The sequence below is a fragment of the Falco cherrug genome, chromosome 4, assembly GCF_023634085.1.
Source record: "Falco cherrug isolate bFalChe1 chromosome 4, bFalChe1.pri, whole genome shotgun sequence".
Classification (NCBI taxonomy): Eukaryota; Metazoa; Chordata; class Aves; order Falconiformes; family Falconidae; genus Falco; species Falco cherrug.
Genome location: NC_073700.1, coordinates 31427940 through 31452080, shown reverse-complemented (window position 1 = coordinate 31452080; position 24141 = coordinate 31427940). Strand labels below are relative to the sequence as shown.

Sequence of the window (24141 nt, the reverse complement as noted above, 5' to 3'; positions counted from 1 at the left end):
ATTCAGGTGAAAAGAATAAGCATTTGACATTAGAAACATTTATATTAAAATTTACACAAAATTTCTGATAGGCTGCAAAAGACAAAGTGTAAAGAAGTGAAAAGCATAACCATCTCAAGGTTTATCTTTGGTTTAAAACTGGAAGTATGAGAAAGAGTTGAAAAGAGTTGTTACTTGCAAATGAATAATTAACCTGGAAAGCTGGCTAAACTGTGCAGCCTATAAATTTACTAGAAATAAAAGCAGAAAAATAATTTTCTGATACAGTTCCTCTTACAAGCAATTACCAAGTTTTTTCAAGCATTTTGATCTACTCAAAGAGTAGATCTACTGCCAAACTTTTTGTATATCTTTTCTTTTAAATAAAAAAGTGCTTTAAACCCCACATTGAGAGGTGTCAGAAACATAACCCATATAAAAGAGCACACAGACCTCTAAAAGGCTTCTGAAATCCTTCACCCGTAATAAAAGCCTTAAAACTTTCATTACTTGCTTTTTAGCTTTTTAGAATAAGGATTTTATTTGAATTTCAACCGAATTAGGCTTAATGCTCCTGGTACCGTAACAATTTCAAATAATAATTTTCATCATTCTGTCCAAAAACTTAAATTGTCTGTCTTCCTTACAAAATTACGTGGTTACAATAGGACACTAACTGTAGATTCTCTGAAATACTTCAGAAGTTTCACTGAAGGAATGCCGTTTGTGAATTCTGCTTTAGCATATGTTCAGTATATATAGTTATTTAAGTGCTGTACAATAAACAATACAGCAACATAAGCTTTCAACACATTTGGAAGTGAAGTCATAAAAACTGTCTTGTTTTGGCCAAAGTGCAAAAATTTACACCCAACAAATGCTGCAAATAGGAAGCCGCAAAATCCACTACAAAGATAGAAAATTTTGTAGCATTTTTGTGGCTCTTTCCCCAGACCGATAATCGGAATCAAAAAAACCAGACCACAAAATACCTAAATTGCTTGGTTAGCAGGGCCTTTTGTTGCTGTCCCTCCATCTCACATGCTTATCTGCACATGACAGCCAACAGCACGAGGAATAAGCCACAGTAGCACTTCTGTACCTTCATTAACACAGAATCCAGAATACAAAGGGCTCCGTAATAAGTGGAAAGTGGATTTATGGTATCGGTACAGGCAATACATTTTAAGAGCTGTAGTGGCTCCACAGTAATTAATAACTTCTTGGGATAATTGTTCACAGAGTATTTGGCTTGTGGTGACTCACACTTGCAGAAATGAGTAATTATAAACTCTTATAATAAGAATAAGATGGCTTTGCCAGAACAAGCGTTGGACATAGCATCATCCTTCAGGAAGAAATGGTGGGTGAAGGTATAAGCTGCATTCCCACCAGTTCTTCTGTAAACTCTTAGGTGGAGACACCTCTGAGAAAACTGCAAATATCCTTTCAACGCTCATGGGGACACTGTGGTCTGCATACAGGTTTGTTCTGCAGCTGGTTGGCTGTTTCATGCCCATGTCCAGCAGGACAGGTACCACCAAGGGTGGGAAGACCTCCAGCATTAGTGCCAGGAACACTGCTCCTGGTACATGGTGTAGCACAGGGCTTGTGTCTGTCACTAAGAGCAGTACTGTTCAGTGTTGGCAGCGCTGAGTATCATCGTACTGGCCAGTTTGATGCTAGCATTTTGTATGATGCCTGGATCATTCGAGAAGCTTTTAGTATGAGATGTCAGCTGGATCGCTGGCTTAGGCTTTCCATTTTTGTCTACTGAAGGAGAGATTTCTCTCCGGTCACTCAAGACCAGTGCTCCCTCCTCAGCTTTTGAGTGAAGTGAATTGAGGAGGGGGAAGGAATAAAAACACATGATGATAATTCAGTTTTGAATGCTCATACAGCTCACATGGTTGACATAAAATCACTCACAATTGTGAGTAATTAAAAACTGTAACTCAACAGATAAAAAGTGTTTGCAGGCAAAACCACAATTGGATCCTCCCTTGCAGTTTGTAAAACTGTCTAGTAAGGTCTGAAATTCTATATTTGCTCATATTATATCTGAAGGCATCTCAGTTCAAATGGTTTCCTGATTAAAGATAACATGGGACCAGAAAGAAATGAGTCTATCCAGAGCTGTAGAATCATTGCATGTTCAGCACTGAATCACTACAGAACCCTTTGACAGGAACAGTACTGAAACACTATGTATAACGCAGATACCAAAACTAAACTTGCTGTGCTGTGCCTAAAAACTGTAACAAAAGAACTCATATGCTCTACAAAGAGGATCTCTCAAGGGCACTTTTACCCTGGGAGCCAGCTTATCAAATACTGTTCCAGTCTGGAAGTTCAGAAAGGAAAGCACACATTAGCATTTTTGTACCTTTAAGAAAGAAGGGGAAAACAAAATCTTTAAATACAACTCTCTCAGCACCAGATCCTTTATACCAAGTCACCATAAACCCGTATATTCCTGGTTACTGAAACAACGGTGGGTTAATACAGCAGGAGGAAATGCACCAAGGAAGTAATTTTATCTGTAATGTTCTTACATTGTGGGTGACAATGTAATAACTTGAATTTTTTCATTTTCAATATTATTTCTGAAATAGTTTCTTCCTTCTGCTCTGATTTACAGTATAAAATCCCCAAAATTATAAAAATACATTTCCATTTTTGTCTTTTTGGCTTTGCTGTACTTTTTTATAACTTTATCAGGCCTTAAATCCTAGAAATGCCCTTGCTCTGTCTGAAAGAGGAAAACTGAAATGCTGCTATAGGCAGATGCAAAAAGAACATTTAGTATCCAATTCTTTCAGCTGCAAAATCAAATGCACCCAATGGAACACAAAAAAGAATCAACATCAGGCATTCATTTCAAACACACTACACAAGCGATCAAAGAAAAATGGGAAGAAATCTAAAGCAAAGCTACTTGCATAACAGACTGCGTAAACCATTGAGTCTTTTGAGTGGGATAAGTATGTTTCAGACTGTGCCACTAATGTGACATTTTAATGGTGTGAGAGCTATAAACAAAACTTCTTAAAGAGAGACAATAAACTATTAAGTCTGTTATACCATTTAAAGGACCAAATAAACAAACATACAACTTTTCCTGCCAAAAGTGGACATCACATGAATCCTGGTGATGGAAGCTACAGAGTTGAGAATGTTGGCACTTCTTCTGGACAATGAAACAAAACCACAGAAACCAGTAGGAGAAGCAGCCAAGTTTAGCCACCGTATTCAGGCATCACGATCCTATAAATACACATGCAGCATCTAAACAAGGCTACAATTGCCTTGTAAGAAAATGATCAGTTGTACTACACTAATAATATACTCTGAAATACTGAGGAATCACAATCAGTTTTCATGTAATAATAATAGAATGTTATTCCACACTTCAGTAATAACATTCTGCTGTAAATGTGCAGCAGACGTGTGCAGCAAAGGATCGGTAATTCAGATCCAGAGAATTATGCAGCATCTAGTCCAATCCAGTTACCAGTGAGGGCACAGGAGGAGGACACAGGAGGAGACATACTGAACTACAAGGCTTACGCTGATAAAGGAGCTGGCTGGAACTACTCTTTGTGTGAGCTCATTACTGTGAGCAGGATGCTATCACAGAAGTGCTTAAAATGAAAGCCGACAACATAGATTCCTGTTATTTTGCTTGACTCAGAAAAAAATCATTTACACTGAAAGCTTGCTCTTCATTCATATCACGAAGAGTGCAATGTAAAATATGTTATCGTAAGAAAAGCATGTCACAGGAAAAACCTCTTGATTTCATTTAATTTAAAAAGAGACAGAACTGGGTCGATTTGATATACCATCATGACTCTGCTTTGTTTATCAACAAATACCATGTACTACTGCCCATAATTCAATTTTAGCAGTATATTATCTAGCAGTTTTATAATCAGGATCATTTTTACTACTGGCAATGATATAAACTTGGACAAGGATAAAATTCAACATTATCAAATGGGAGGCATCAGGGTTATGATTTCTACACACAAGTGGTAATTGGATTGGAAGGCAAAGTTCAAGAAAACAGTAATACTCTTGTGTATTAACAGAAGGCCTGTTCTGCTCTGTAGTGCACTACCCAAGGCCATTTCCTTCCTTAATATTAAAATTCTAATCAGCCTTCATTTCATCTACAGAAATTTATGACCTAGTCCAAGTTCTGTATATAGCTTCAGAAACAAACAGACTTGGAATATGAGACCCAGCATGTTATAAATTCTTAATTCAACTATAAAAAACTGTACATGCACAAGCGGAGAATGTTTAAAACATGCCGAGTTCCACACTGTGCAACACAGTGGAATTACTGCTACAAGCACTACAAACGTCTTAGCCTCTAAATGCATCTGTACTAATTACAGATTTGATGTTAAGATACTGGACACACTCTAGATGAAATGAAAATGAAGAACTATAACCACAAAAAATTATTTACAAATTTGTCTTAAGCAGTGCTTTCCAAACTGTGGGGCACCCGTTATGAGCAATATGCCTGTTTTTCCTAAGTGGCTTGTAAGCACTGCCAGAAAACCTGAGCATGTTCGCCTAAGCGCTGCTGCTGTTACAGTTGGTGCCTTTGGCAGGACCTGTGTTTGAGGGCTTGCAGAATACTCAAAAATAAGCTGTTTCTTCTAAATAGAGAATTTTAGTTAGCTCACTCAAATCCTTACCTGGTGGGGTTTTTTTTTTTTGCTCCTAAAGAGACACTTACCTCTGATTTGAATATCATATCTCAAAATTAAGCCAACAGCAAAGAAAAGGAAAAGGAAGTCTGGAAAACGGAACAAAAGCGTGAATACTCTGCAAGGTAAATCAGGGAAATGCCTAGAAGGGCAGAATTATAAATCTAAATGCTTAAGTCTCTAAACAAAATACTAAAACACCAAGCTCGAGCTTCAAACGGTAGTAACAAACCCTGAAGACCACAAGTCTGAAGGTATGCGTCTAGTCTTCATGCCTCCATATAGCTGGAGAGTAGGTACCTGTGTCAAAACAAGTGGGTGGGCCGCTGAGAACTGTGATGTAGCAATATCAACCACACCACTTCCTTCTTTTCTGTCCTAACGACAGGTTCAACCCACCTCCAGCTCCTCCATTCATGAGCACTACAGCGCTCACCATCCTTCTGCCTCTCTCCTACAATCCTCACCTCTAATAATGCTGATTAGTAATGCAAGATTTGCATACAAAGGCAGCTCTCTTCGGTTGCTATTTGTCCCAGTAGCAGGTTAGCTGAGAAATAACCACATACCAGGCACATCCCAGAAAGGGAGGCAATACAGACATCCCAGCTGCAGCTTGTCAGGAGATGGTCATGTTCAGATGGGCCAGCTGCTTGGCAAGAAAACGCCCATGTTGAAATCAGCTAGCAAGCCAGGAGGCACACACATACCCTTTTGGGGCGCTGCTTGGCCAGCAACGGTGCCGCTGAGCCCAACAGCACCCGCTGTCTCAGCTGCTAGGAGTTAGAGAAAGCACTCTTCCAGCTGTCAGCACTGCAGGTCTGACATAATAGAAATGTGTGAAACCTAAGTTTGTGTGCATGTGTATGCATGTGAAAATAAATAAAGGCAGATCAGCCTACAAGTTTGGGACATTGCACAAAACGAAATGGGATGGACTAAATCTTACGGCGCATAAATAATTTTCAGCAACCACTATCAAAAAAGAAGGGATGGTGAAGTACAAGAAACTACTCCAGCTGGCCATGTAACCACTGCTAAGGAATTCACCTAACGTCCCTGGGCCACAGCACTGCCTTCAGACACCAAAAACTTAAAAAGCTTTTAAATCCAGAATAGCTCCACTGTCTCACACCAGACTCTGTATACTGCAGTACCATGGGAAAGAGGGGAAATACGAGGAAGAAAAACTTCACTCAATCCATGCAGTTCAGCAGCAAGCAGAGTTGCCTAAATCTGTCAAGTAAAATGGCATCTTAATTGTAAAGTCATTTTCAGTATTTGAATGCAATTGGATGCAATATTCCTTTTCCAATCCATCAGATACACCTGAAAATTAGAAGCAACTCTGCAGACGCCCTAAGACTGATCCGCCTGCATGTTATCGGAACAAAAATCTTGACTGGCCAAACTTAGCATCCCGTACATGCTGTACTAGCAGGTGCTGCTGGAGCTACTTGTATTTCAGATTGCAGAAGCATTTCACTGATTGACCAACAGCTCTAAACTATATTTGGGAAAGCATCCCAGAGCTCTCAAACCTTCTGTTTAGTGTCTCTCAGCATTTATGAATAAATAAATAAGAAAATTCAGAAAATACCACTACAAACCAGCAATTGTAAAAAGTGAAAGAATATAATTATGTTTACAAGTTTAGTTGTAAAAGATTTCTACAAATTAGAGCCTGTAAATACATCTTATTTTATATAATAACAAAATCCTCACAGGACATACTGGCAATTTAGACAGACCTTCAGTGACAGGGTACACATGCAGACCCTATTGGTGATTTTCCACTTTTTCTGCTGTGTCTCAATTCTTTTAATAAAAGGTAGGGTTTGCAGGTTGCGGGGTTTTGTGTTTGGTTTTTAAACAGGCTACAGCTATGGTAGAGACTGTTCTTCCATGTTTTTATTAATTTTACATTTTTAAAGCATGCTACCAAATGTCTTCAGAAAGAATGTGACACACCATTTATTCTGCCTGCTTATTCTGGACTCAGTTACTCTTACAGAAGTAATTAAAACAGCAGGAAATAATGCCCTGCTCAAACTGATAGACACAAATTGCAAAGGGAGACAAAATGCCAAAAAGAACAGGGAGCTGAGAGGAGCTGACACACACTGTACATATGAACCTAGAACTGAAGTTTATTGCCATATTAAAGTTGTCTGTCAGAAACATGAAGATTTCTGTAACACAACAAGTTACGTGCAAAGGCACTGAACTCTGACACACTGTGGAGAGCAGACGTACAGGGCTACAACGGAGTAGCAAAGGCAGCAAGTATCTGCCACTTAGAAATAACAAGTGACTACGAACGTAGCATTTGTGCAGGTCTGTGGGTTTTTTTATCTAGCATAAAAATATTAACTGAGAAGCGTATCAAATTAGGCTTCTCAGCCTTAACATTTTCTGGCGATTTGAACATGGCCAGAGAATAAGATAAGCATCTTTATAAATCCAGTTCGCTTCACTTTAAATCCAAAAGATTGTGTCTAAGCCGCACAAGAACAGGAGCCTACATAAAATCAAATTTTGTATACAAAACCAACCCAGTTCTGCTCATCATCCTCTATTGGGAATCCTGTCTGCAGCAAGTGTTTTGTGAGCTCATTGTCCTTCACCAAAATACTGTACAACCTGCAATTGTTTTTGTAATTTTTTTTTTTTTTTTTTTTTTTTTTTTTGCATCAGGGCACTTATCTTAGGGACAATATATAATTTCTTGTTTAAAAAAAGTTTTTTGTCTTAAGTTTACAGTAATGAAGTATTTTCATCAGCACTGATGAGTTAGAGATTACTTCAGCTTTTTTTGCAGGTTTTAAGAGTTTTTTTAAATCAGGCTGGTAAGTATTCCCCATTTACCAGTGCAGATCAGCTTAATTGCTTAGCAGCTAAAACTTGGAGCGAACAACGGTATTTTCAAAACAAATACATCAAGTTAAAGCAAGGGCAGTTGTGGTTCATCTGAATCATATGGCTCCAGATCTCAAATCTAAGCTAAGGAAATAGAGGTTATGACATCCTGCAGCTGGGACAAGTAGTGTTCATAAAGCAACGTTAAATCAAGGCCACTTGGCCAGTTCAGGCAGTTGCTTGCGTGGAAGTGAAAGATCCCATGAGAGCATTAAAAAAAAAAAGAAAGGTTTTGGTGTCCTAGCCAAACCCCCCTTCCTTCACTTAATGCTACCAGAGACTAAGTTTCATCAGAGCAAACGACTGTGGAAGGTTGCTGCCAAGGAATTGCTACTGATTTATTTACATCCAGTCACAGAGAACAGGAATTAAAACACTTTGCAAAACAGACTGGCAAGTTAATTACAAAAGGTCTTCCCATGCTATGCAAATACCAAGTGAGTAAGCCTGCCGCTTGGTAGGTTAGTTTCCAGAAAGATCAATTTGGTAATCACCATCAGGCTAATACACAAACGCTAATATCAACACAAAGGAAGTCACAGTAGCTGGGAGAAGTAGCTGGGAGCTTTAGCAAGGCAGCAATATGCATAGTGGGAGCAGGAGCATAGGCAGATAAAAGTTTTCATTCAGTCTGAGAATCTCAGGACAAAGTTATTTTCCAGTCTCCCATTCAGAAGCATTTTAAGATCTATTTATTGATACAGAAAGCATTGATAAAACACCCGAGAATTTACATTTTCATTTACAGCAGATGAAAAAAGTTTTCTAAATTTTTTGAGACAATACTGGTGGCTGAAGTAGAGGGACCATTCACTGCCTCCCTGAATACAGGAATAACTGCGCCTGTAGCGCCTTTTTTTTGCCTTTTTTTTTTTTTTTTTTAAAGCGGGGAGGAAGCATGAAACAGTAGTACTGGTTGGAGAGTTCCATGACACTGGATGCCAATGTCATGCTGTGTAAACATGTGGACCCATTAGACAATTGTTGGAAGCAGAGAATTCTAAATTTGATCTAGTGATAGGACTCATGCTGTTTGGAAAAAAAAAAACAAACATGGCGCTGCAAAACCACACAAGGGAAATGTTTCAGACCTGCTTAAAAAAAAAAAAAAAAAAAAAAAAAAAGAAAAAAATACTATGTGAACAATGATGTATTAGATGGCCTGCAGATCTCAGCCTCTGGAGAGTCCTGACAGACAGAAAAAAAGACCAGAACTCTTGGCTCACAAACTGTTAAATAAGTTTATAACACGTATTTCAACCTGAAACGTTAAAAACTTTTTCATAGAGAAAAATTTATATTCACACGCAGAACACAAAATATTTTCCTTGCTAAAAGACAGTCTGCAACAATGATTTGTATCTTCTTCCACATTTCTAGTGCATATTACTGCCTGAACTAATGAATTCATTTTAGTGAAGCCTGCGCTCTACGGTATCCCCAGTGATGCTGGACCAGGGAAGGGAGTGGTAGTTAACTGCCTGCCTTTGGTTTGTGCTGGCAGTGCAACACTTTTTGCTTTATAGTACTTAATGGTCTAAAACACATGTTGAAATTAACTCCTTCATTAGCTATGCAGCTGCTCCTTATCTCTCTCATTTGTCTTCATTATAGCACTGCAAAATTTTATGCTGTGATTCAGAATTATATATGATTACTACGATACATGATTTATATTTGTTAGAATATAAAATACAGGCCTCATGAATAAAATCATACATTACATATGACACTTGAAAATGTACTCTATTCTTTAAGCTATCTAGAAATACTATGCTAATTCTGTCCACACTACAACTTCATTTCAAACTGATTAACAAGCTTTTTATTCCACTCAAGTTGCTTACATTAAAAGACAAAAAACAGTGTGTTCAGCTCCCAGCAGAACTGCAAACCCACTTTAAGGCTGTCACTACAAAACTTGTTACTCATGTCCACAGGCTTATAGATGTGAAGAGCAGTGTGTATAGCTCAGCATCTCAGTTATGATTCATGGTGTGATTTAATCATTCCTGAAACTCTGTGTACTACATGAAAGAAATTGTACTTCAACAGCAATGATCAGAAAGCAGAAGATAACGCAGAGAGCTAACCCCAAGAGCTGTTGAGTCACAAAGGAGGGAGGCAACGAGGTACACGTTACCTTTGTGAATCCAGAGTAGGTCAGCAGTAGCAAAGCTTCTCTTTGGTGACTGCTGAGTGACCACTGTGGACAGAACCTTTCTCCAGCCCACCCCTAAGAGCTCCATGAGCACGACAGCAGTCCTTGGAATGCAGATCTCAGTATTGCACCTTGCCATGCATATCAATAAGTTTGTGCAACTTAGCCAGCTGAATTCAACAGCAATTCGCATGTCTAATTCTAGTCATATTCATACATGTACGGATACGAGGCCACAGGCCACAACTAAGGCACTGAAGGACTGCATTTGTGAGAAGCCATCTGCCATGGCCTATCCCCACGTGGTTGGAGCTCCTGGAGCTCCAGAACCTGTTACAGCTGCTTCACAGGTGGGACTTCAGCAGTAAGAGGTATCACCCCGGTCTCTTCACATCCACTCATTTAACTACTTAAATCCTCCTTCCCACCTAACACACACAGAGGAAACGAGCTTTCCACATCCATTTTCTGCTCTAACACACAGAGCAGCTGTCTTACTAGGTCCTTGAACACAAATTTGTATGAAAGTATAAATGGAAGATCGGCTGATCTTGAGAAGAGAGGCCGGCCAGCCACTGCGACCAAACAGCCAGCCACTACAGCTTAGTTTTAAGACCACTAGAGTTGGTCTTAGGTGATTTCCATGCATGACATCGCAAATACACATTAGCCATGGAAATCCTTTTCTCTTAAGATCAAGACCACATAATAACAACAGTTTGTGCTTCTATTTACTATTCTTCATCAAATTATGAAACTAAAATTGCAAGCAAAATACTGGTTGCACTGTTTGTTTTTCTTGGGTCCTTAAACACCAGCCACAGTATGTGAAACAGAGGGCAAAGAGAGGCTGAGTGGAGCAGGGGAGCTGGGTAGCTCTAACAGTAACACCAAGTAGTAAAGACCAGAGCCAGTGCTAATAGTAGAGAAAATAAGGAAAAAAAATCTCCACCAGAAAGAGATCAGATCTTTTACAGACCATTATTGCACCTCTCAATAAAGCTTTAATACAAAAAGAATGAAGTGGCACAGGCTGCTACCTTAAACCATTTTTTCCCAAATTAAGTATTCTGCTTACCTCAAAATTCAGTCCTAATTAAGTACCCTTGAACTAGTTAATCTTTCATTTTAGAAGAAAGCTCATCTATTCTTAAAAGTTATCTTGCTCTCCAAATATTACTGTTCAATCATTTATCTAAGCTAAAATACTTAAACCTCTTTAATGCCTATGTATGTATATATCTATTTTAACTGCAACACATAGGGAAATTAGTGCTTTACTTCATTTTTCTTCTTCAGATAAGTTACATCTGCATATTGAAATACTGGTTACAAATTCTGAGCAGTCAGATAAATTATACTTTAATTTTTATATTTTAATAAAATATACTTGTTCTCTGTATTTTTTCACCACAGTGTGCAAAGGAGCAGATACATACTCAGTAATCAAAGTGAGTTAGTGTAACACAGTGCACCAAACCCACTACTTTTTACAATAACCAAACTGACATTTATCATAATATCATATTACAACACAAACATTTGATATCAGGACTGTGAAGTGTCAGTTTTAACACACCAAACATGACATTTTCAGTGACAAAAAGGAAGTTATGTTTCTATTTTTAAATCTACAGCTTTTATGCAAGTTCCGCAATTCACCTCACAAATGTAAATAAAACCATCAACACCACTGTGATACTTTAATTCTATCAACTTTTCAGCTACAGTCAAGTCTGTACATGCAGCAATTCAACACCAAACATCATGAACAATTACGTTACAGATTTCCTAATCACTGGAAGAAAACATTGTATAGTGTAAATGCTACACACAAAAAAATGAAAGTGATCCATATTTATCAGAATTGATTAAATTTTTTTAAATTTCTTTCAACCACCTACAAACAACTGTTTTACCTTTTCTTTTCTTGTTTTCTTTTTTCTTCCCAGTGGCTCAATCTCAGACTGACATTCTCCTGGGCTGCACCTCATGTAAGTACAGCTATAGCAATACAGGGTGACTTACTGTATATATTTACTTCATCAATGTACAACTGTGACAATATTTACCAAAATTGGGACTTCTAGACATGACATTTACTTCTGTGAAAAAGTACTGGATTACTAAGTCCTCACTGAAAAGTAAGCTAAGGCAAGCAATATTTACTCCCAGATTGTCCTTCTCAAAGATCACAAACCAGCCACTGAAGTAGTCTCAAAGATACATCCAATTTACTACATCTTTATGGGTTTGTGAAATCTGGACTTTATGGAAGTGTCCCGTGATCTTTAGGCACTCCAGGGCTTCTTTCTTCCCAGGCAGGGGAACCTCTGTCACCCAGAGGAACTGCAGGAACAGACTGGATGAACATCAGCACTCAGAAGGTTTAACTGGCATTATTTCTGCAAACTGCTTGCCAATCCATGTGAAGACAAAACTGAGGCTGTAGCACTTTCCTCACCACCTCTGCCACCAGGCCATCATGACAGTTAAAACTGCCTGAAAGCCCACTGCCCACATCAATGATTTCCATACATTGACAAGTGTCCATCAGGGAGAAGGAGAAAGGCAAAGCCAACACCTAGTCAACCAGCTTGGGCTAACGCTGCAGGAAAGACACACCTTTAAGAAAGCTAAACAGATCAAAAGGAAAGAGACACAAAACTCGGTCTTTTCTAAGTGGCCAACACCATTCATCTGAGCACTGATGGTGCAAATACCATCAATACTCTAAGGGTATATTTGCATGCAGCCTGAAGAATGTGCTGTCGTGCAGGGGTTGGTACCTGCTCAGAGTGGTGGGCAATAGGTGAGTTGTTCACACACGTACAGTTAATGAGCAAAGGACTATAAGCCAGGAATTATTTAATGTTGATACCAGCTCTGCCAGTACCAAGTGCTGTTCTGTTGCTCTCGGCAAGTCACTTCATCTTCTTGATGTTCTCCTATGTACAATGAACATAACATTTCTGTGCCCAGGGCCCATCTCCCCAGTGTTTAACTTCCAATTTAATATTCTAGTCATAAATGCACTGCCTCCCTTTGATAAAGTACAGTCAGTATCAATAGGTAACACTTTTTAAAAACTTATTTCCAACTATTGTGAAACAGGAGCTGAATGTTTATGGAGTAGTTATTTTTTATGTCAGTTTATCATAGGGCCTCTTTAGCCACAAGCTTGCAGCCGGAGGCCCCAAGGCATTTTTGGGAATGGAAACTTTTTGAGTTCAGCTCTTAACAAATTTCCAGCCTGCAGTATGTTTTTCATTAGTTTACATGGTGTTATAATAAATGATGCACTTACTCTTTCATTTTATGATTTTTTTAAACATGCAACAATTTTTCTGTGCCTGTTTTTTATTACTTTCAATATACTCAACCACACTAATCTTAGAGTTTATGTATAAAAACAGAAAGAATATATTGAGTAAGAGATCAGCTACAGCAAGACACGCTTCTAGTTTAAATTTTTCACTGAAGGCCAATCATAAACCAATTACATGTATGCAGCTCCACAGACAGCCATCCTTTTAGGGGCCATTGTTAAAAAAACCAAAATGTCCGTTATCCCAAAACCTAGAGTGGCCTAGAGAAGACTCCTCTAAGGTATACACCTGCAAGACAGAACTAAAAAAGTTTGATCCCACTGGCCACATACAAAACATCCAGAAGCCTCCCTAAGCCTCCATGTAACAGAATTACAAAAAGAGTTTGGTTTTTTTATAAACCACAGGATCAGAGTAGTTAGGTTGGAAGGGACCTTTAAAGATAATCTAGTCAACTCCCCTGCAGTGAGCAGGAACATCTTCAACTAAATCAGGTTGTTTACAGCCCCATCCAACCTGACCTTGAATGTTTCCAGGGATGGGGCACCTACTGCCTCTCTGGGCAGCCCGTGCCAGTGTTTCACCACCCTCATCGTAAAACATTTCTTCCTTATATCTAGTCTGAATCTACCCTCTTTTAGTTTAAAACCATTACCCCTTGTCCTGTTGCAATAGACTGACCTGGTACTTCTCTGCATCATTTTTGGGCCCCCCAAGAATGCTTTCAATGAACTAGAGCGAGTGGCAGGACACCAAGATAGCCAGGGGGCAGGAACACTTGCCCTGTGAAAGGCTGAAGGAACCTCAGGGTGGAGAAGAGAAGGTTTTGGGTGGCCCTTACAACCACTATGTTACACCTACAAGAGGCTTATTGAGAAGACAAATTGAGGCTCTTTCAAACAATGCACGGTATGATATAAAAAAGACAATGGGCATAAGTTAAAAAACAGATGGATTGCAACATAAGGGAAAATTTACTTTTTAATTTTTTTTTTACCATTAGGACAATCAAGCATTGGAACAGATTGTCCAGAGGTTACACAGTCTCCATCCTCAGAGATTTTCAGGACCTAGTCTGATCTCACAGCTGACCCTGCCTTTGGGCAGGAATTTGGAAAGATGACCTCCTAAGGTCCCTTCCAACCTGAATTATTTTATGATGAATTTGGTCCAGTAAAAAAATAGTTAAAATTTTAAATACCAGAAACAAAACTCATCCAGAATTTGTTCAGACTGACTTTTTATTTTTTCTTGCTACCTATTATAATCACAGGCACATTGGTTTGCTAATACTGTGGTGCAATAATTTTTTTTTAAATTATCACAGAAAAACAGCTGTGGATAGCATTTAACCTCAGACTCCCAATTTCTTAATTGAAATCTTAATTGAAATCTTCCACTGGTGGCTATAGCTTTTTGAAACAAAGTACAGACAGGAGAAAAGAGGCAAATAAAGGTTTACCTTAATGAGTTTTGGACACACAGTAACAGCAGCCATCAATAACCTTCATAGTGAAGTACCTGTGTCACAGCTAAAAGACTTTTTTTAAAAGATTACCTAAGCTGTCTTTCCCTAATTGCAGCTCATAGAGATGCCAGGTCTAATCTTTGTTAGGGTGAAGTACTATGATGCTTTGATCGTCACATTGGATTCTTTGCATCCCAGTATAAACTGGCCCCAGCAAATACAAATGCACTTATAAACAGGAGGTAACAGTGACCCAAACAATATCCCAAATATTTTAAAACTAGCAATATAAACAAATCATAGTATAAGGGAAAAATGAAGTTTCTAAAAAAACCCCAAACACTTAACATTTCAGAATTTAAGTCTCCATCCTAAAAGCACAACTACCCACGTGTAAAATCAAGCCAAAGTTCTTTGTGCCATCTTGTCTTACCCAAAACTAGTTTGGTGAGCTCTCCAGGAAGCCAAAAGCAAATGCCTTTAACACTGTACTCTCGAACATCAGCTCTGGAATGTTTTCAAGGAATGTTCATCTTTCCAGATGCATTTCCACACATCATTGCTAGTAATTTAACTCAACACATACATAATACAGACATTGCAATAATTCAAGATAGACAAGATGAGCATGTCAAAAGGGTTACATGCTTCTTAGTTCGTGCAAGCCAAGTTCACTACACAAGATTCCCTCACAGCCCCCTGTTCCAGCCCATTGGCATTGCACACATGCCACCTTCCCATCCACAGTCATGCCAGGGGCTCCTTTCGTTACCCATGTCTCCTTCAGAACCTACTCCATTTATCACCATGAGGCTTTATGTCTCCATCTTGCCTCCAGTCTCTTGCTGCTTGCTAAGATATACGTCTCCTTCATATTGATTTCAGTACAATTATAAACCTTCATTCTCTCTCTCCCTACCAGCTTCCTTCCTCTCACAAATTAAAGGCTTGGTTCAGCTTTCCCTTTTGAAGTTTCAGTCTCCCTTCCTGCTAGACCAGAACATGTTAATTTTGCAAAAAGAACCATTACTAATATTTTGTATTTAGGAGACATGTTAAGGTTGTCAAACAACATGTTAAACTTGATTGTGAGAATAGCAGAGGTGAGATCAGACATACTATTATGCTGGAAATCATTATAGATGCCACCAGTGGGTAGGGGTAACTGCAACTACGGGTCTGCAACTGCTGAAAAGCCTACTGCTTTTTCTTATTTTTCTCTTCAGTAGTTAAAATTGATGCTTATTATCACTTACTGCCATTTACCATCCCCAGGTGCCAAAAAAAAAAACCCACACCAAAAACAAAGACTGTCCATACATTAGGTTCAAGAACAGGGGAGGTCCTTTGGAAGAGAAAAGCTGAAACATTTGAGAAAAAGAGTATGAACATTAATCAACATTAATGATCAGGGTTTAACTTTAAGACATATTCCAGCAAAATTCACACAGCTAGGAAAAATACAGAAAATACATCTCTTTCTGTAGGGTATATACATCGGGAAATACAAACAGTATTCCCTCTGCCAACCCTTCTAAGGGGGAGCAGTTCTCCACTGTATGTATTTGCCTATTTTAAGTGTTTTATATATAGTTGATACACACATTTTTTTAAGATAGCCCTCCCTTTTTATTTTCCCTCAATAGAAATCTTAAGGGTGTATTCCCAGGGGCTGACACCATCAGGAAAACTAGGCTATGCCAACAAGAAGGGATTCCAGTCAAACAGCATCATGTCTAGCATTGTGTTTCATTTACAAATCTTTCATTTCTATATGAATGCCAGCTCAAAGTACACATTAAACACATATACTTTCTGCTTAGGTATGTAGAGATTGTTAGAGATTAAGCCACTTTTAATTAAAGACTTAAGCAGGTGTCAGTTCACAATACTCTTTGAATTTGGTTTAAACAGATAGACATTCCATGATTACCCAGCAGCGCACTTTAAATACAAGCAGAATCAAAGAGATCTTCCTAAACAAAGCAAAGGAAAGCTACTTTGTTGGATGGTCTGAAGTTTGGTACTACTCATCTGTCATATATGGATCATCATACAATGAGTTGGAAAAAGCATTTTAAAACACTTCAAAAATAAACAAACACACTGCAAACAGTTCTACCAGGCAGAACCCCAGGCCACACAGGACCTATTAATTTCAGTGGGGTTTTGTTTTGCCTCTACATATGCACCTAACTATCCAAGGTTAATTTGCAGTATCAAGGCTTAAAGCAGATAATTCAAAAGCATTCTGGCCTCAAATAACCAGAGCTTTAAACACGGAAATGGAATTATTTCTAAGTAATCTTTTTCTTGGTGTCATACTTCACAGTGACAGAAATAAGAAGAGTACCCTGTTTCTCCATTACTCAAAGGTTCTTTATTTTCTTTTTAAGGGAAATCCAAAGATTAATTTAAAACCATCTGATGAAAATACTTTAATATTTACCTTCATATTTTCTTGTAATATATACTGAATTCAAGTGAAGTGATTTCCAAAATTATCCTGGATGCTTCTCATTTCAAGGTGTTAAATATTGGCTCTTATAAATTTCCATTACACGTTGTCTGACAATATTTGCTGCTCTGGACTACATGAACTGACTTTAATTCTTACAGAGGTAATGATAATGAAGTTTGTAGAAGTTGGGCACAGATGATATTTTATAATTTCATACGCATTACAAGCCCCGCCTTTCCAGGTCTAATTTCATATAAAGTAAGTGTAAAAAATGGTTAGAACGGTCAAATGCATTAATTCTTTCGATCCTTTTTACTTATTATATCATCAGTAACAGCCACCTGCAAACTGGTCTCCTAATTATGCTGTAAATGATGGCACTATACTTTTAACATCTCTGCAGTGGTGTAACAGCTGACACCTGAAGACAATGAAAAAGCACACATGTAATCCCAGAATTTTCTAATTAGTAAATCACAAACTGAAGTCCCAAAGCCAAGACAAGGCTATTAATAGAGCTGTGGGAAGAAAATAACGAGGGAGATGAGACAGCAATCCGCCAGCTGACTAGGTCAATGCAAGGCATGTAGCAGGTAGCTGGGAGGATGGCTAACACAGACAGGGAGGCAAAGAGCACAGTTGCCAAAACAAAGGATGCTGACCAGTTGGAGCTATCATCTACAGGAACCAAGTACCAGCCTGCATCTCAGAAGCTGGTTAAGGGAACCTACACAGCATGGCTGCAAAAGCAAAGTTTAAAAACAGCATAGGATGACTAGCATAAAAGCACAATTCTTAGAGCTTCAACTGATTTTAAAGGAAAGACTAAAGGTCAGCACTCTTGTAAAAGTCAGGTTTCTACTTCTTCAGCATTAACTACAGCAATATTGCATACAGAGAGATGTGAAAAATAAAAAATGGTAGAAACCAAGATCTGTTTGACTGCTTCAGCAACAAGGTCTAAATCTGGAATAACCGCGAAGGCTTGAATCTCAAACATGCACCAGTGCATACATACTAGCTTCTAAATTTTATCAGTTTTTTATCTGGAGACAGTACAAGGAATCTCCCTTAGCCAGGAAGGAAAACTATTAAAGTCAAGTAAGATTCTTTCAGCTGCTATGGTAGGCACAGGTTATTAAGTGGATCTTTGTATGGCTGCTCCACCTCCAGTTTTATTTGCTGGGAGCTGGTTATGTAACTAACACAAAAGAAAATAACCATTTCTAAGTTGTTTTCCTTTGCAAGCTCTGGGCTCCCAGGAAGAACTGAGAGAATTCAAAATCAGCTTCCCTTCTGTTGCTCTCTTGGGTGTTTCTCTTTGAAGTGGCACCCTAAGTGGCTGCTCATTCACCAGTTTTGTAGGTAGCCTTTAAAGCAATGCTTTCCACCCTTCAAGCTTAAGTACAGAAACATACAATTAATTAAAGCAAGTTAGTGGTGTTATTATTTCAGCCTTTTATTTCTACTTGGTGTCAGACTCTAAGACACAAGTGTTCTTTGTAGTAGGATTTCAGGCACTCTGGAGAAAATCCTGAACTTTATATAGTGATCTGATATGGTTCCTGTAACACACAAACAATCCAAGAGAACTATTTAGCTATCGCTTAAAGGAAAAATACATTCCAAAACTCTAGAAACAGAGTCAAACTCCACAATGGCTCTAACTACTTTGCAGTGTTACTGTGCTGTATTCAACTGACTGTTTAACCCTTTGTTCTGACATGCGATTTTTAAATCACTTTTTTCCCCAAAAAGAAGAGTAAGCCTACAATTAAATTTTATATGGAATGATTCCAAAGTAGAATGGCTAGGAAATCTTTGTTTGTTAACAGACAAATGGACCACTTACCTGCCAGATGGCTGTAATGCAACAAAAAGTGCATCTAATGCTGCTTATAATAGCAGTGGCCAAGTGCCACATTACCGGTTTCCAAATATTTTCCTGGTGTGGAATGTTTGTAAACCATCCTCTTGCACTGCTGCCAAACTCCAGGAATACTCTGCAGGACAGTTTTAGTCCCTAACTAAAAAAAATCCCCACATTATTAAGAATGATTGTGGAGAAAATATTTCAGTAAATCTCTCCTAATGTAATGGCTTTCTCCTCTATTTCCACATAGCATGTATGTTGTTTATTTTCATTCTTTGAGCACAGGATTTTATAGCCATAATTATCTCATTTTCTCATAGTACAAACAGTCCAATTTTTATTCATTGAGGTCAGTATTGTTGTTGCATTCTTCCTCTGGGTTTTTTTCTTCCCTTCAAAATTCTATATTAACAAGTACAATGGATTTATGCTATCAAAATACCTGCTGGGGTAGAGATTTACTAATAAGTTGTATTTTCAATAGATCAAAAGTAGCAATAGTAAAATGGACAGCTAGGGGAAATGATGTAATGATGTTTTAACTCATTTCCATTCTCCATATCCTTTAAAAGTCATAGTTCTTCAACCATGCAACCTCATCTTAAAAGATTTTTGTGCAAGAATTTTCACCAAAATCTGGAGGGCTTTAAGAAGTAATATTCAATCAAGCAGATTTCAGAAGCTAGGAGTGCTTCATGGTGTCAGGTTATGAAATCCTGCTAGCTAGCCAGTCTTGAGCATACAATCTTGCTGCTTTATGTCTTTTTTAAAGGGTTGGGAGGCTAAACCCAAGAACTTAAAGACTACGGTAGGGCCCTGGACTTTTTCCCTTCTTATACATCTCTCCTGTTTCTCCTGTGCTGCGAAGTGAGCAGTAGTGCCTTCAGCCTGTACTGTGGTCTTCACAAAATACACCCAGAGTGTTAAAGCCCTTCCTCCTCCCTTCCCACCACCTGAGGTCTGCAAAGGAAAGAGCTGCTGAAAGCCTGGTAACAGGAAAAGGTCAGGAGTAGGGTATTATATTCTGTATGTTTGGATTAGCCCACAATAGCTAAATAAACTGATCTAATGTCCAATGACATTTTCAAACAATAGCTAATAAAATCATCCAAAGTATGCAGAGACAAAAGATGCACACAGACACACCAGAATACATCTCTAATACCATCCACACGAGCAATGACCTAACAGTGAATTTCAGCAGTCTGGCCATCCAAATTAGAGGTCAAATATGAAGAGGCCCAAGTTAAAAAGCCTACCCATTAGAAAAGACACAAATACTCCTGCTTTGCCCATTATTATCACTGCCATTTGTATGCAGCTATCAGGTTTTGCCCGATGTTTTTGGCATAGAACCATATTTTTGAAACAGAATCACAGTCTTCTCAAAATAAATAAATAATAGACATACTACTGAAGTTAATCGCAAGCTCTGAATACTTCAGGAAGGCTCCCCTGAATTAGCTGGGTTAGCAGGTCTGAGGAATTTCCACTAAAACCACATGAGGATCCTGAGTCACATCAGCAAAGGAAGGAGCTGCAACAGATCCAGATGCTATCACTCCACTCCCAGCCTGTTTGTTGCTGCCCTTCTGCTGCAGGTTCCCACTCCTGTAACAATGGAGCTGGCACAAAGAAAGTCACATTCATGCACCTGTCTCAGCAGCTGAGTTCAACTGTGTCGGCTCTTAAAAGGGTGCAACTTTGTGGTCCATTTTGGAAATCAAGCTGCAAAAGTGCAGATGCATGCATCCCTCTGCAGAGGCCCGTATCCCTCACCAGAAGTACGGCTGTGCCATCCCATCATGGCCACGGTGCATCCAGCTACCGCAGCAAGTTTCACCAGAGCTCATTTGTGAATGGCCCTTAGGGAAAGCTGGTGGAATTTCTCAAACCAGAGACACTGGTTCTCAAGAATGAATGTATGATTAATGGGCTTGCAGCACTGGTACAATTGTGGTCGCCTTTTTAAAGTTTTCTGTCCAAGTCCTTACAACCTGAAATATTGTAGCAGATTAAAAAATGAAAGGGACTAAAGTTGTGCTCATATAAAAGAGAGTTCTAAAGCACTCATCTAAAATTTGCAAATAAGTCTTGCTTGCTTCAGCTGATTTGCACATTCAATTTCAATGTTTTTTAAGTAATTACCAAAGCATTTTCAGACATGTTATGACCAAATACCAAATTGCTGAATACTAAGATACACAAGGATAAAACACAAATAAGCAGTCCTGAATGAATCCCATTAATATTACATCTTACTTCATGCTTAACACAACAGTACTGCAAAAAATAAGAAGAAATGTCAGTGGGGACTGACCACATTCTGTGCAATGAACAAGGACATCTTTGCCCACACCATAGTCCCTTTATCGTGTACCACTAACTCTGCTCCTCTGAAGGTACCATCATTTCAGTTTAAGATAAAAGTATACTGAGGAATATTTCTGATAATCCTTTTCTATGAATACTATTCTTTAGACAATTTACACATGGGTATGAAGGGCCAAAATGTACACCCACTAATTCCCTAATGCCATAGTGATCCTTCAACAAAACCACTTCAGCTCATAAAAATAATATTCTGGCAACCACAGTCCTAAATAACTACTTTCACTTTTAACCTTGTGATTTGTTTAATCCATCTGAATCAGTAACTCTGTTACTGCATAGAGCACTCGTAAAAGATGAACTTTTGAAAGTCATTATATTGCCATACAAAACTGAACAGAACTTCTTAGGTTTTGTCTTATTTAGCTTCTGTAAGTAAAAAATACTACCAGAATTGTCTATCAATTCATATCAGATGTAGCAGTGTCAGAAACATGAGTACATCAAGCATGTGACTACATCATCTGAACCACTACAAATTATTCTGTAAACAAAAACCTGCACTGCTAAAATACAACTTTCATATTAACAGAGTTACTTGGAATTAGGAACTTTAGGACTGTACATTAACTTCACAGACCCATCAGCAACAAGAAATGTATTTGGGAGAGGATGGACAGGGAACTGCCATAATTAATCAATCAAGCCAATAGCAGCAGTATACTGCATGTGAAAATTAAGCATGTGAGGATACCCCCAAGGTTTCTGTGATCCCTGCTGCTTAGTGGCGGTAAAGAAGTAGTACTTTAGGTTATGTGTGCATTTCACACTCATACTGGACTCCTATCCAGCCGAATTTTTACCATGTGCACAGAAAAAACACATGGCTTATGTTTAAAGGCGTTTTGAAAATGGGCTAATTTTCCTGTCAGGTCACAGAAGAGGCTCCACCTTCAGTGAGGCTGGCACTTACTTATTTTGTAATGAGGCAGAGTTAAATAAGTCACTGAAGTAAATATCGACTATCCTTGTTCACCATTTCCCTCAGTCCCCTTGCAGCTGTCTGACCAGGACCAAGTCCCAACACAAAGTCCCATGGGTCCAACACAAGAAATACCTGGCCAAGCTCGACAAGTACAGATATTGTTAAAATGTGGACCTTTCCAGCCAAAGCACAACAGTCTCCTCTGCCCCACAACTACCCCAAAGTTACTCCAGACAGTCAGTGGCAAGTGATAGTTACAGATCATAATCGCATAGGGGATTATGTATCTTTACATTCAAACAAGCCTTGGGGAAAGTATGCTAGGAAAATCCAACTGGGACAATGTAAAAACATGGGCACTGCAAACTGAAATAAGTGATGAACTGGCAGGGCCTGTAAGAGAAAACACTCACTTCTATAAAACCAATACAGCAGCAGACTTGAAGGAGCCACATTATTACCTTCTGCTCTCCCCAGAGACTGAAGGAGTACTATTCCATCTCCCAATCTCTGCATTTTTCTCCTGCAAAAAGCCTATACGATAAAGTTTATGAGGTCTGAATTTCAAAAGGAAAGCACATTTCACCTTAAACTCTATGCCCAACTGTCACTGGTATTTAATCAACTGTAAATCAACACAGTTTGGAGGTTTTGCTCTGTGTTTCAAAATACAAACCATATATAATGGCTTAACCAAATGAATGATAAGCGTGAAATATTACAAGCCATAAAAAAAAGGCAAGGCATAATCCTGGGCTGCCCCACATTGTCTCCTCATAGGAATATTACAACTGACATTAAAGAAGTGCTTGTTTATTTAACAATTTGACCAATCTCCAACAATACAGCATTTAATGGAAAATATTAACGTGGGACCTACAAACAGAGCTGCTATGTCATAAAGATTGTAAACAGAGAACTGGGGGGTGTTTTACTTTGATATAAACAATAAAAGCTTAGCCAAAAGGAACAAAAAAATAACTGAATTAGGCAAATACTTGATCATAAATACTGACAATCAAAAAAGTTCTCAGGTGTTAACCTTAGAGCCTTAGAGTCCTATTGGGAAGTTTTAGCTTATAAGATACTATAAGAATAAAAATAAGCAACTAATGGTCTAAAATAAGAAAACATGTGTTACACACACACTAAAGAAAATACACATGCTACATACATGCCTAACATGAATGACAAATTCTTCATTTACTTCAGGGGTCAACTGCTTTTTCGCTGATAAGTAAAAGCAGATTTTATACTTTACTGCTTTGGGGAGGAAGGAAGACACATAAATTAATTCTTCATTACAATTTAAAAAGGCAAATTATTTAAGCACTATTTGTATTCACACTAAGACAGAATCATGATATTACATGCTTTTTATTCAAATGGAAAGAATTTACATTTACCTACCATCTCATCAAAGTAAGATGATAGAGCAGTAGCATTTTCCTTGTATCTTTTTTCTTTCTAATTAAAATGGTCTTTCTGAATGCTTAAAGTAATTCTGAGGTTTACAGTAAAGTATTTTTTAAAACATACATTGGCTCTTTTTCAGATCTAATGTTGGTTACTGCTTAAACTCTCCAGAGGCCAAATGGATGTTACAGGCTTTTGTTAAATAGCATTTTTTTTTAAAGGCAGGAAAGGATATGACTACCAACAAACACAGCTGTGATGAGTAGCTCTAAAGAAAATCCAATTCTACTAACAATATTTTTGCCAGTTTGGCTTATTTTGCTCTGGGTTTATTACTCTGTTAACATGCACAGCTTTGCGGAATAACTACTGCTGTGGTAAAAAAAAAAAAAAAAAAATCTTTTCTCATACCAAAAAAGCTCTCCTGGTTTGATGCAGCCACTATTTGTCTCCCATTACACAACTACACCAAAGGTTGAACTGCTCTCAAAC

General features: G+C 38.3%; 2 protein-coding genes across 7 annotated transcripts in view; one reads left to right on the top strand and one right to left on the bottom strand.

The window, feature by feature from the left end:
- C4H7orf50 (chromosome 4 C7orf50 homolog) overlaps positions 1-24141 on the bottom strand; it is a 135780-nt gene that overhangs the window by 50522 nt on the left and 61117 nt on the right. The gene's annotated exons all lie outside the window — the stretch shown is intronic.
- GPR146 (G protein-coupled receptor 146) overlaps positions 1-24141 on the top strand; it is a 57068-nt gene that overhangs the window by 13911 nt on the left and 19016 nt on the right. For both annotated transcript variants that reach the window (XM_027803942.2, XM_027803941.2), the window contains exon 2: positions 11739-11780. The gene's annotated coding sequence lies outside the window, so the exon portion shown is untranslated. The remainder of the gene's footprint in view (positions 1-11738; positions 11781-24141) is intronic.